Source organism: Nelumbo nucifera, chromosome 6 (genome assembly GCF_055504915.1).
Source record: "Nelumbo nucifera cultivar China Antique chromosome 6, China Antique-T2T, whole genome shotgun sequence".
Classification (NCBI taxonomy): Eukaryota; Viridiplantae; Streptophyta; class Magnoliopsida; order Proteales; family Nelumbonaceae; genus Nelumbo; species Nelumbo nucifera.
The window spans coordinates 37,552,474-37,565,728 of NC_142654.1; the positions used below are offsets into that span (position 1 = coordinate 37,552,474).

At 33.1% G+C, this 13,255-nt stretch overlaps 1 protein-coding gene across 5 annotated transcripts in view; it reads right to left on the bottom strand.

Annotated features, from left to right (window-relative positions):
- Positions 1–520: 520 nt before the first annotated feature.
- The window catches only part of SHOC1 (shortage in chiasmata 1), a 55,353-nt gene continuing 42,618 nt past the window's right edge, over positions 521–13,255 (bottom strand). Inside the window, exons 10-13 of one of the 5 annotated variants that reach the window (XR_016077374.1) lie at positions 6,988–7,281; positions 2,457–2,598; positions 2,012–2,133; positions 527–1,827 (exon numbers count right to left, since the gene is read on the bottom strand). The gene's annotated coding sequence lies outside the window, so the exon portion shown is untranslated. Of the gene's footprint in view, positions 2,134–2,456; positions 2,599–6,522; positions 6,908–6,987; positions 7,282–11,262; positions 11,982–13,255 lie in introns of those variants that run through there. The other 4 variants (XR_016077373.1, XR_016077375.1, XR_016077376.1 and 1 more) reach the window with 4 other exon arrangements.

The window sequence follows — 13,255 nt, forward strand, 5'->3', positions numbered from 1 at the left end:
CCACCAAATTCGAAATCGTCATCACTGTCGTCGTCAAGAACTGGGTGTCGGGACACAGTAGCGACTGGTGGTCTGTCGTGGTCGTCTTCTGCGATATGCTGTGGATTTTCCCGGATTCGTGGGACAACCTCCCGTAACAAGGTTTGCAGTTGTTCAGTCACCTCTTTCAACTGTCGTTCGATGTTATGTGTGGCTGTACGCTGCTCTTCGATTGCTTTCCAAACAGCTGGGAACCCCTGATCTCCGTCACGGGGTGGGTTGCGACTGCTACCGTCTGGGTTGGACATGACTGGGTGAATTCCCTACTCTGATACTACCTGACGCAGCGTGGAAGCAATGAGAACCGGATCTGGCTATGCAAGCACCGGGCGTTCGCTAGCACCTAGCGAAAACACCGATTTCTCTAGGAGAGAGAAAAGGTGGCGAAAATAGGAAGAAGAGAACTTGAAGAAGTTTTGAAAATCTCAAGTATGAATTCATGAATAACTTTGGGAAAATAGCAGTATTTATAATACATTTGGAAATTCTAAAAGAACTAGGAAAGAACATGAATCTTAATCTTGATCTTGATCCTCTTGGGCTGTCTTGATAAGGTCGAACCCTCTTGGAATTCTTGGGCTTGATCTTCCACCGTCCGATCTCCCTAGCTCTCCTTATGTATGAATCTGGGAGTCTTGGATTTCTTGATGCTTCTTGGAGTCTTTGTTGGATCTTGATTGGAGTCTTGAGTTCTTGCTAATCTTGGAAGAGTCTTGATAATCTGGGATTCTTGATAAGTCTTGGAGTCTTGGATTAAGTCTTGATGGATCTTGAATTATCCTTTCTTGACTTATCTTGGACTCTTGACCTTATCCTAGGAGCTGCCGCCCCTAGGAGTGAGATGGGCCTTGGGATGGGCCTCCATCACTTTATTTTCGAACCATCACTTGGAAATATGCATCCACAACTCTTCTCAAAAACTTTTGAAGTTGACATTAAACATGGTCACCAAGAGTACTCTTAACTTAGCATATATGAAAAGAATAAGTAAATCACAAAGTCTTTAAGAGTAGCATATAACCAGAAGTAGTTTACAGGGGAAGGGGGTGCAAATGGGTATGAGAAAAACTGGGAAGCTAGGGGATGATTGCAAAAACAAGCTTTCTTTTGGTATACCTCTAAAGCTTGAGACAACTCGTTAAATAATAGCATTTGGAAAAAAAAAAACTATAATTTCATAAGGATTCTAGCTTTTCTGGGGTTATGAGATCTCTGCTACTCTTCACTAGGCTGAACTTTCTTCCTCCCTTGCCTTTTCTCGGACTGTGTGATGGAGTATAAGGCATTATTGTGAAGAATGAGTTATGGAATAGTTATGACTTTGAACTTGTTTTGATGTCAGTTTTTTATCATAAATCAACCGTAGCTGATTTACTGGACAAGTCTGGCTTTCTCTCAAGGTTGTTGGGATTTGTGTCCTTTTATCTATACAAGTAAAACTCAAGTCAGTAACAGTAGGACTTAGGTAAAATAACATATTTTCCTGAGCTTTGGGATTTGGTGAGAGAAGAAGAGACTGTTAGAGCTGTAGCAATGAAGAACCTTTTTCTGATGGTTTGGCTTGTTGAATTGGTGATATCACTGTTCTTGAAGTATCATTTGCCATCTCTACTTTGTGTGTTATTGCTGCAGCAGTTTCTAGTCGGCCTTATTTGATGCCTTTTCACTGAGGGGAGATTCAGGCTCCAGACCAATAGTCGTTGTCTGACCAGATGAACATCCACTGAATAAATTAAATCGTTCATTCCCAACTTGCCTTTCCTCAAAGAACTTGTAGGACCCCAGAACCTTTACAATTAATTCCCACATTTCAGTTGGAATGAAATGAAAGTAGCAAACCTAGTATAAAAAACTATTCAATTTGAAGTTCAAAAGTGATACATTTCACTTTCATATATTCATGTCGTTACTGAAAACATAGCTTGGGGATTAAGAAAATAATGCCAAAGTCAAAGAACGACAAGACAGAAACCTCATCAATGATATGTTGTTAATAGAAGTCTGTACACTTCCACCAGCTGCTGCAGCAACACGTTGCAGATCCTCCTCCTCAGTTACACGACCAGCACAGAAAATACCTCGGTCTGCAAAATACTGCAAAGAGAAAACCAACATGATATTTTCACTTGACATGACACCTATCCTTTGCACATTTTTAGGATGATTACAAATCTACCTCTTGGTTGTTCTATTAACTTGGAAAATTAGCTAAATATTTCAATCCTGATTTAGTTTACCTCGTTTATCAGCAATCATAAAATGATAAATAAATAAATAAATGTTAATTTGCTTGACATTCAATTTGACATTCTAATATGACATTAATAATCAATTAGTTACACACTTGGAAAAAAAAAAAGAAAAAAACAAACACCATGACCTTCTCAAATGTTGATTTGACATTCAAATTAACTTACCAGCAATATCATGATTCTCATGGACTTCTGAATCCGTCACCCACAGGACATCACCAGAAAATATATTCATGTCAACTAAAGTAGCTGATTCCCCATCAATTACCCGGGAACCTTTATGAAGTGTCTGATTCTCCTTGACAACCTGGAGATATTACCAAGTTAATAAGGTCTTAATAAGGATAAACTATAAACTTTCCATACCATATAAAATAATAGACCAAACTTCTTGGATTTTAACATAAAGACATCAAATGTCAAAGGGCACAACCGCACAAAGTCTGGGTTCAAAAAGGAAGTGAAACAAAATTGTAAGATTGCCAAGCAATATAGAGAAATCATTCTGGGGTCTGGTTCAAAAAAATGCTTTTAGCTTACACATGTATAATAAATGTATATAAATATAAAATATTAAACTTATTCAATTATAACTTTATATAATTGTAAATAATATCCATATAGATGCACGAGTATATACATAAAATAACTTTTAATCGGATCAGATGGAAATTCTATCATCCGATTCAGGATAGTAGGATTCAGTGCCAAATTGGGTATTGGACTTTTGAAGTCTTTTTTTTTTTCTTGATAACTGGATTTCTAAACTTTTGAAGTCCATTAACAGCCCTCTTTATATATCCTTTCCATTTGGATCCCCTCTTTAAATATCTTTTCCTATTGGAATTTTTTGAATTAACCCTTTTATGTTGTCCAAAATATTTTTCCTGCCATGAAGGGAGAAATGATTTTTGTGAAGCTGGATTCACTGCAGAGGAAAAATTGAATGAAGATCAAGTGAAAAAAAAAAAAAACTGTGACCATTGGATTTAATAATGTGAAACTTGTTTATTGGATATTGGAGATTTGTAGTTATCTGGATAACTTTGTCAGCAATATAACATTATCTAGAATCTTTCAAATTGCATATGAAATAACCATGCATTCCCAAGATGAAAGGAAAAAAGAATTCTATCCTGAATTAATAGTTTCGTGGTCTGAATATCAAGTCAATATGGGAAGAAAAAATCCAAGTTGCTGCATTTAAAGTTTAAAGATTCTTGATGAGAGGAAAGTAATGCAGCTTTTAATAAAGCTGCATCCACACAATGAGATGGTCAAAGACAAATTTCTTAACAAGGCACCCTTTTGATATGCATACAATTCTTCGGAAGCTAGAAGCCCAGAGCCAACATTCAGCCAATTTTAATATCTTCATCCAAACTATGAAGTGATCAAATTTTCTTCTATGTAGTTTGTTTTCTGTTTTTTCCTTCTATAACTTTCTTTTTAATGGATCTTTCCTAATGTGCCAAATACCTGAAACTCTTAAAGAAACTTCTAAGAATAACTTCAAAATTATACAAGTTACAATTTTCAATTCAACTAGACAACCCAACTACTAGAAGTAATTTCCAACAAAATACCTTCTATACCAAATAAGGCTTTGGTATAGAAACCAAGGACACTCAAGATTAAAGTTTCATACAAAGGACCATAAGCAGTCCGGATTGCTAATCAGCAGCAGATTACTGACCAGATGATTTTAGGAGATTCCAAGAATGCTATAAATTGGGTTAAGTATAGGGAATCCTCCCCTTGGAAGATATCTCACCTACTTAAAATCCACAACATCACCTATACACATAGCTTCAGATGGGTTCCAAGAGAGCTGAATCAATTGGCACTAGGGGTGTCAATCGGCTTTTGGGTTGGATCCAATTCGATCCAAACCTTATCAAATAGGATTTGGACGGTCTGTATAATTATTGGATTTGGTTAATCCAAAATAAATTTGTCCATATTGTTATTGGTCCAAATTGGACCTAAACCAAATTTCCAATAACCCAATCATGAGGCCAAACCCTTATCCAATTTGAAATCAATCAAAACTGAACCCAGCATAAAATCACTTTTATGAAAGCACTTTTATAAAAGTAATTTTATGAAAAGTACTTTTATAAAAGTAATTTTATGAAAAGTACTTTTATAAAAGTACTTTTATAAAATCACTTTTACAAAAATACTTTTACGAAAGCACTTTTACAAAAGTGCTTTTATGAAAGCACTTTTATAGAAGTAGTTTTATAAAAGTACTTTTATGAAAACACTTTAATAAAAGCTCTTTTGCAAAAGTACTTCTACATGAAAACACTTTTATAGAAGAACTTTTATAGAAGTACTTTTATGAAAGAACCTTCATGGAAGTACTTTTATAAAAGTACTTTTATGAAAGCACTTTTATGGAAGTACTTTTATAAAAGCATTTTTACGAAAGCACTTTTATGAAAGTATATTTATAAAAGCACTTTTACAAAAGCACTTTTATGAAAGAACATTTACGAAAGTACTTTTATAAAAGCACTTATACAAAAGTACTTTTATAAAAGTAGTTTTATGAAAGTATTTTTACAAAAGCACTTATACAAAAGTACATTTATAAAAGCACTTATACGAAAATACTTTTATAAAAGCACTTCTATGTAAGTAACGAAAGTACTTTCATTAAAGTACTTTTACAAAAGCACTTTTATCAAAGTACTTTTATGAAAGCACTTTTACAAAAGTGTTTTTTCAATGTCAGGGTATATTTTTGTAATTTTTCAGATTTCTTCATTTTCATATATTTTTGTAATTTTTATATGTTATGTTTTTTTATATATAATTTTTGATATTTCATTCGGTTTGGATTGGATCCAATCCAGTCCATTTACATTTTAGTGAATTGGATTGGATTTGGTTTGTATTAGATTTGGACTGGATTGGGTCCAGTCCATTTGTAAATGGACTCACATTGAACTGGATCAGGGTGAACCAAATCCAATCCAATTAACACCTCTAGTTGGCACTTGGCAGATAGTTTACCTAGATCTGGTTGGGAAGGGATATTTTGTATAGTGCACATATATTGCCATTTTAATTGTTTAGACCATCTTTTGTTTACATGGCCCTTTCTTTGTACATCTTCTCATGTCAAGGTATTGACATTTTCCTTGTTTGTTGCAAAAGCTTTTTAATACTTATATTGACCCTATCAGAGATGACAAAAGAGTGTGGCTAGGTGGGAAGTTTTCTATTTGTACTTGTTTTAAAGCAATTCAATATTGTAGACTTTCAACATTACCTCTGGAATAGTCTTAATAATAGGAAGGCTGGATTCAGATTCATCATTTGCTTCATCATGAGACATGCTCAGATTTTCATCTAAAACTAGTACATCTTTGTAAGACCCAGTTAATTTGTTTGCCACACAGTTAGGGTACTCAATTTTGGCATATATACCTTTCTCCTTAGCATAGTTCCACTCTTCACAAAAAGAATTTCCAGTCATCCTTTGTAATAATGGTTAAACCATCTATCTAGAATCAAATAGAAAACAAAAGTCAACTAAAATGCATCTTCAATCAAAATAGTAACACAAAAGCCATATCAGTACAAAAATCAAACAGTAAAATACTAGACATTTACCAATCAACCAATATCACAAAAGTGGTAAACAATCAGGTGGTATTGACCAAAATTCACAGGGTTTTGATTGATCAAATCTCTTCTAGTAGCGCGTCTTTACAGCAACATGGTACCTATGTACCTATGTAAACTGGTCAATGTATCCAGTACCCTCCAAGACCCAAGATAACAAGGACCAATTTTGGTTAATGATCTCATCCTTCTTTGTTAACCTTTTTACATGATTATACACTAATGGTCATATCAAACCTTTTTTTCTCATAATCATTAGAATATATGGTATTCAAAGGCAATAGGCACTTTACCTATCAAAAGAAAAGATAGAAAACTTGAACAAATCATTTAACACAAAAAAAGTTATTTATTATAAGCATCTTAAATAAATTATTGAATAAAAAATCCAATTGTTCTCTTGCAAGACGGGGTAATTCAAAAGAAAACAAGTGATCCAATGACATCTCATGCTCCTAATGCAAATCCACTTAAAAAATTGTTTCAATCTGCAATAGAAGAATGATAGATATTAAAATTAATATTGAAATATTTTATTCAAAGGATACGAATAGTAAAAGATTCTTACAAATCCATAAAACCAAGTAATGGGTACACCAACAACACTTTCAATTGTTTTGTAACGTCCATGTGGACGTACTAGAAGTGCATCATTGAGGATAGGAATGTCGATCACAACCTTAACCCATCCTGGACCAAGTCAGATACCACTCCTATAGTTGCTTCTACTACAGATGCAAACATCCCTTGATGACTAGTCAACAAATAACATTTTGTACTTTCCTACAAAGGCAATTCAATGGTTACCAAATGTCTTTGTATTATTTTTAAAATTAATGTATGAGATAAAAAATAACACTTACAGTTAAATTCTATAAATCATTGTTATGGTTGGCACTAAATTGGTGGTAAAAGGGGCTTTGAAAAGCATGAGGTGAAGAGTGGTTTGGAAACTGAGATGATTCGCCTTGGGAGCCCTTATTTATAAATAATGAACACAAATATCAAATTAGTCCATAATAACATTTAGACTATATATATATAAACAAACTATTACCTGTCTATTAGCCAATCTAGCCTCCATTTCATTCAGTTGAGCTCGTAATTCCCTATTTTCCTTAATCAATTTATTTGCACGCTCTTCAGCTGCCTTTTGCCCTTCTTGTGTAATTCTTGTTTGTTCTTCATTCCTGTCATCAGGGACCATTGAACCTAGTTGCGGTTGGACCCAACCTTAGTCCACGCACTCGTCCATGATGCTTTAGGCCCATGACACAAGCATATATGTCATTCAGTCCATTATCCTCTCCTTGATCTTTTGGATCTTGTGATATATAATTTTGCATTTGTTCTTTAAATAGAATACAAAAATTGAAAGCATTAGAAGACCATCCATTAATATTAATAATGATTTAACATGTCATTAAATTATAAGATTCAATGTTTAAAATATGATTACCATTATATCAGTAGATTGTGGATCAACAGGTACACCATCTTTTTTCCTATGAGTTGAAAAAAATACCTCTACGCGTGATATTTCTTTATTCCTTTGCTTTCGTTGTTATCAAAAAAATTATATACATTGTCACTCTTAACACACAAAAGATATAAATATAACAATAAACTTATTAAATCAAATAACACGATTACCAATTCTTCCCAAATCCTTGCATAACTCTTTGCACCAGCAATGTGCTTTAATCTCTACTTGGAGCGATTAGCTTTATTGGTTGTAGCTTGTACCTTTGTATGAAACCTAAAGTCATTTATGTTAACTCCTTTATATCTCTTTGCAGTTATGCATGGGCCACTTAGCCAACCATTTCAAACTGTTCAAAAATTGTTTCTTTCCCTCAATACGCAATGTCATTATGTGTATAAAATTTAAAAGATATCTTATCAGAAACATGATAGTGGATTAATATCAAATATTTCCCAAAAGGAAATTCAAAGTATACATTACTAACATGGTTCATAAACTAGTTAAGAAATTCCTTATCGTGGATTCTTTGCACAATAATGTGGTCGTGATCTAGGGTTCTCTCCACGAATTTTTCAAGCTGTTTCCTACAATTGTATAGAATTGTAAGCATGAGTTGTGGTTATAATTGAGCATTATTCAATCAGAAATCTCAAGCATACAACCTAGTTAACTTACTTAATATATGGGCCAACACCATCATAATTGCCTAGCACATAAAAGTGTTCTTTCATTAGTGTTTCCTTATCTAGTTGAACATGAGGGCGACTTCCTATGCCATGGCATATGCCTGAGAAGATTTTAAATTGTTCATCAATTCACGAAGCCCATCCTCTTTATTTCTTATTGGCCTATTTAGCCTAATTTCAACACCTTGAAGGTATCTAGAAGAAAGGTCATGCACTCATCCACTATGTACCCCTCGGCTATACATCCTTTTGGCCTACCTTTATTTTGTACATATGACTTCAATGTACGAAAATACCTATCCATGAAAAATGAATGAATAAAAATGATTTAATCAATAGATCAATAAAATAGATAATGTTCAAAATTGAATATAATTAGCATAGCCCTCTATTGGATACATCCAACAATACTGAATTGGTCCGGTTAGCCTAGCCTCTTCTATTAGATGGATGGGCAAATGTACCATTATGTCAAAAAATGGAGGTGGAAAAATAATTTCTAATTGACAAAGTACTATTACAATATTGGATTTTAGGCTAACAAAGTCATAACCCTTCACAATTGTTGAATACAAGTCCTTAAAGAACTTGCATAGTTCAACCAAAATAAAATTCACATTCTTTGGTAACACCCTTTATATGGCTATGGGAAAAGTTTAAAGTATCGGAAATGTAATGTGTATCAAAGAGACAATTTTAAGAGATGTATCGATATATACTTAAGATACGCATGGATACGGACGAAAAATTAAAATACGCATGGATACACTAAGAAACTCATATAAATCCTAAAAATCTATGTTAATTACAATAAATATGAGTTTTATATCACTATAAATAAGCTATTTAAACATAAAAATCCATATTTTAGTGATTTATACAAAGTGTGAAATATTGAAACATAATTGAAAACTATTGAAAAATGATGAAATAATTAAAATGTGTGTGTATGCATACATACCATAATATTTAAAGAATCAATATAATTTGTATTAATATTTAGCATTTTTTAGAAAATATGACTGATTGGCCTATTGGACTAGTTGGACGATGACTAGATTGGGTTAAAAAATTGCCAAAATTGCCGACCCGATTAGTCAAACTTGAAAACTAGAAAATCAGTCATGGTTTTAAAAAAACAACTGATTTTTTAAGTTGTTTTAGCACATTAATGCAAACTTCTAAAGGCCATAACATTTTATTGAGATGTCCTATTGCGATGACCTTTGTTTTTATTTTGGATAACTTTTCGATATAGGTGCCTTCTAAAAAAATGAAATTAAAATAAAAAAATATATATATATATATATATTATAAAAGAATACAATTATATAATTTAAATATATTAGAATCCAATATAGAATTTATAATATTGTATATACGTATAATATATATATATATATATATTATAATATATTATGTCATCACAATTTAACATCGGTTGAACCTCTAACCTATGAACTCCCTTTTTTGGGTTGATGTCCAGCCTGGTTCTCTAAACATTGATTATTTATTATATATTTTAATGATGAATTTTAGCTTTTATTGGTAGTCATCTACTAACAAGCGAATTTAATTAAGAATTAAAATACAAATTTATATGATAGACACTTATGGTATGGCATAGTGGTGGACTTGTAGTTATTACAAACAAATGACTAAGGTTCAAATCCTTCTGTCTTCTATTTGTGATTTTTAATAGGCAAGTTCGTGGCATGTCAAATTCAAATTCGAATTTAAACATTGACTTAAATGCACTATTCAATTCGTCTTTGATAGCGTATTATTAAATGTGATAATTAATTAAGAGTCATTAAATTTGAATTTGAAAAGTTACTAATATTAAGAGAGGAGGGAAAATAAATTTGAATTAAGATCATTAAATTCGAATTTGAATTTCGAGTTGTATCATATAGTGTATTGGACTATATCAGGATTGTATCGATCGATACATACAGTGTATCGGACTGTATCGGTCGTGTATTATATCTTCAAGCACTTGACAAAAAATGGTTTTTTCTTTCTTATTCAATGTGTAGGATGTTGCAAGTAGATAGGTTCTATCAGATCAAGAACCAAACTTAGGATGAAGTTCTTCTCTTATGCCCATATGTTGTAAGTCTTGACGAGTTTTTAAGTTGTCTTTTGTCTTCCCTTCAGTTTTCAATAGTGTCCTCAATAAACTATTACATATATTCTTCTCTATGTGTATCACGTCCAAATTGTGTCGCAACAGGAGATCTTTTCAATAAGGCAAATTAAAAAAAATGCTTTTCTTCCATTTATGCTTATCATCATTATAATTATCATATTTAGACTTGTTCCCACGTTTTCTCTTTCTTCCACCACTGGATTCATTTCCCTTACCAAGTGTGTACTCTAATCCTTGCACATCATCTATCATTTGCTTCCCTGTTAATCTTATAGGTGTTAATCTCCACTCTTCATTACCATCAAATAATGATTTATCATGTCGAAACCTATGACTTTTATCTAAGAATGTATGATGACCCATATAACAAAACTTGTGCCAACTTTTCAACTTTAGTGAACAAGTATCCCTCTTACACATAGGGCATGCCAATTTACCATTAGTAGACCACCCTGACAAATTAGCATAAGCAGGGAAATCGTTGATTGTCCAAAGGATAACTACACACAATGGAAATAACTCTTTCTTTAATGCATCATGTGTCAGTACACCATTTTCCCATAAATCAATAAGATCTTCCACCAATGGCTGTGAGTATATGTCAATATCATTACTTGGTGCATGTAGTCCAAGAATCAATAAGGACAACATCATATATGGTTGCTTCATACACATCCAAGGGGGTAGATTATAAATGACTAGCACAATAGGCCAAATGCTATAAGACGTAGACATTGATCCAAATGGGCAAAAGCCATCACTTGCTAACCCAAGTCTCACATTACATGTATCTAATGCAAGTGATAGGTGTTTTTCGTCAAAAGTTTTTTAAGCTAGAGAATCAGTAGGATGCCTTAATGTCTCATCTTTCTTACGTCCCTCTTCATGCCATCTCATTGATGAAAATGTTTTGGATGAAATAAATAACCTTTGTAACCTTAGTCACAAAGGAAAGTAGCGTAAAACCTTTGCTAGAATCTTGCCCTTACGTTTAGATGAAGATGCCTCATTGCCATTATTTATGTTGGAAGAATCGTCTCATCAAAAGTAACCACAAACCTTACAAGTATTTTTGTGTTCATCCCCCCTTCCAATATAACATGCAATCATTGGGGCATGCATGAATGTTAGTATAGTCAAAACCTAATTGCCTTATGGTCTTCTTTGTTTCATAGTATGAACTCAGCAACACCTCACCTTCTGATAGAGCCTCTTTCAATAGTTCAAGTAACATGGTAAATGATTTGTCAAACCACCTCCAAAGACACTTAATCTGAAATAACCTCACTATAGATGAAAATTTTGCGATTTTTTTACAACTCGGGTACAAATCTTGTTCAACATCACCTAACAATTTGTAATATTCTTCAACTGTTGTATTAAAACCTACCATTGCATATGCATCTGGTCCCTCAGTTTCTTCATTCACTTGTTCATACACTTAGTCTGATATTCCAAATGCATCCCACAACATTTCGTGCATATCAACATCCATATTTGGTGCATTATTGCTAATATAATTCCTCTTCTTTTCCCCATGATCAGTCCAATTAGTATAACTTGGCATTATCCCATTCCAAAATAAATGGGCCAAGTATTCATCTTTATCTTCTAATGAAGCTTTGACACATTTTTGGCATGGCCACAATATCCTACCATCACGAAATCCATTAATAGCAACAAATTCAATAAATTTCTGCTCTCCTTTAATATATGTTGGATCATCCCTACACAATGCATTAAATCCCAAAAAATATATTACCAAACCAAATATATATACCAAAACCTATACCTTGGAAGATTAAGCCAATTCCTATCCATTTTATATGACTGATTCTCCAAAGATGACCAGTGCAATAGAAACTTCCTAATTTAACTGATAATGGTTAGATCATTGAAATGTGTTTTATCTTTGTAAGATAGTGTTTGGTATGCTTGAGACAATCATTTGAACCAAGAAACTCAAACACGAAATGAATGCTTATGATGAGATCAAGAATTAAAAAGTTATACATAAGCACAATTACAAAGAAGAGTTTAGTTTTTAGAAAACTCCTCCACCGGGAGTAAATTTTGGGGCTAAAAAAAAGAATATATAGTCTTCTCTCCATGTAAACAATGTCCCAAATAGTCTACATCAATCTTGTCCCAACTATATGGGGTTGTCTACATGAATCTTGTTCCATCATTCTGTTCTTTCAGTACCATATCCATTGTTAGATCATAATCCCTTGAATCATTCCCCACTACTTCCCATGTTGTGGATAGTTTTGTAATAAAGATTACTGTTTAGAAGTTGATGGTTTTACTTAATTTTGTATTAATGAAATTATCGTTTCCAATAAAAAAATGATGATTTTGTTAAATAGTCATCGAGAATGCTATCAGCTTGGAAGAAGCTGAAATTTCTTTTGCCAAAATACTCCAAAGAGTGGCAAGAAGCAGACTTCTACAAATTGCTCACTCCCTTTCCCAAGAGGAAGAAAGGACATTAAACCAACATCACAAATCATAATAAATGGATTACGTCCTTGGGATTTACCTACATCATAACTCTTAAGAAGATATCCCCAAATCACAAAGGCAAAGAAGCAATGGATGAATAGGTATTTTGTTTATTTTATTTTTATAATTGATGGATAAACAGGTTATTCACCTTGGAAGGTAAGAACAAAAAACAAATATTATCTTAATATGGACAGATGCATGCATGGGAGTTTGTATAAGAGAGATAATGGCTACACAAAATGAACAATTCTAGCAACAAGTAGTTGCAATTTAAAAAGCCTTTCCATCCTCTAACTATGCATCTAAAGGTCAGTACCATCTTTAGTGAACCATTCAACTATCCATATAGATAAAGGATAGTCTGAATGAGCGCCAATGCGAATGACAACAAGTACTACCGAACATCTAGAGAGGTTGGCAAGGACAAGAAGAGTATTTGTTAAAACTCTCCATAAAAGCATGTGAATGCGTGGTGAATGGTGTTTAGCATGCC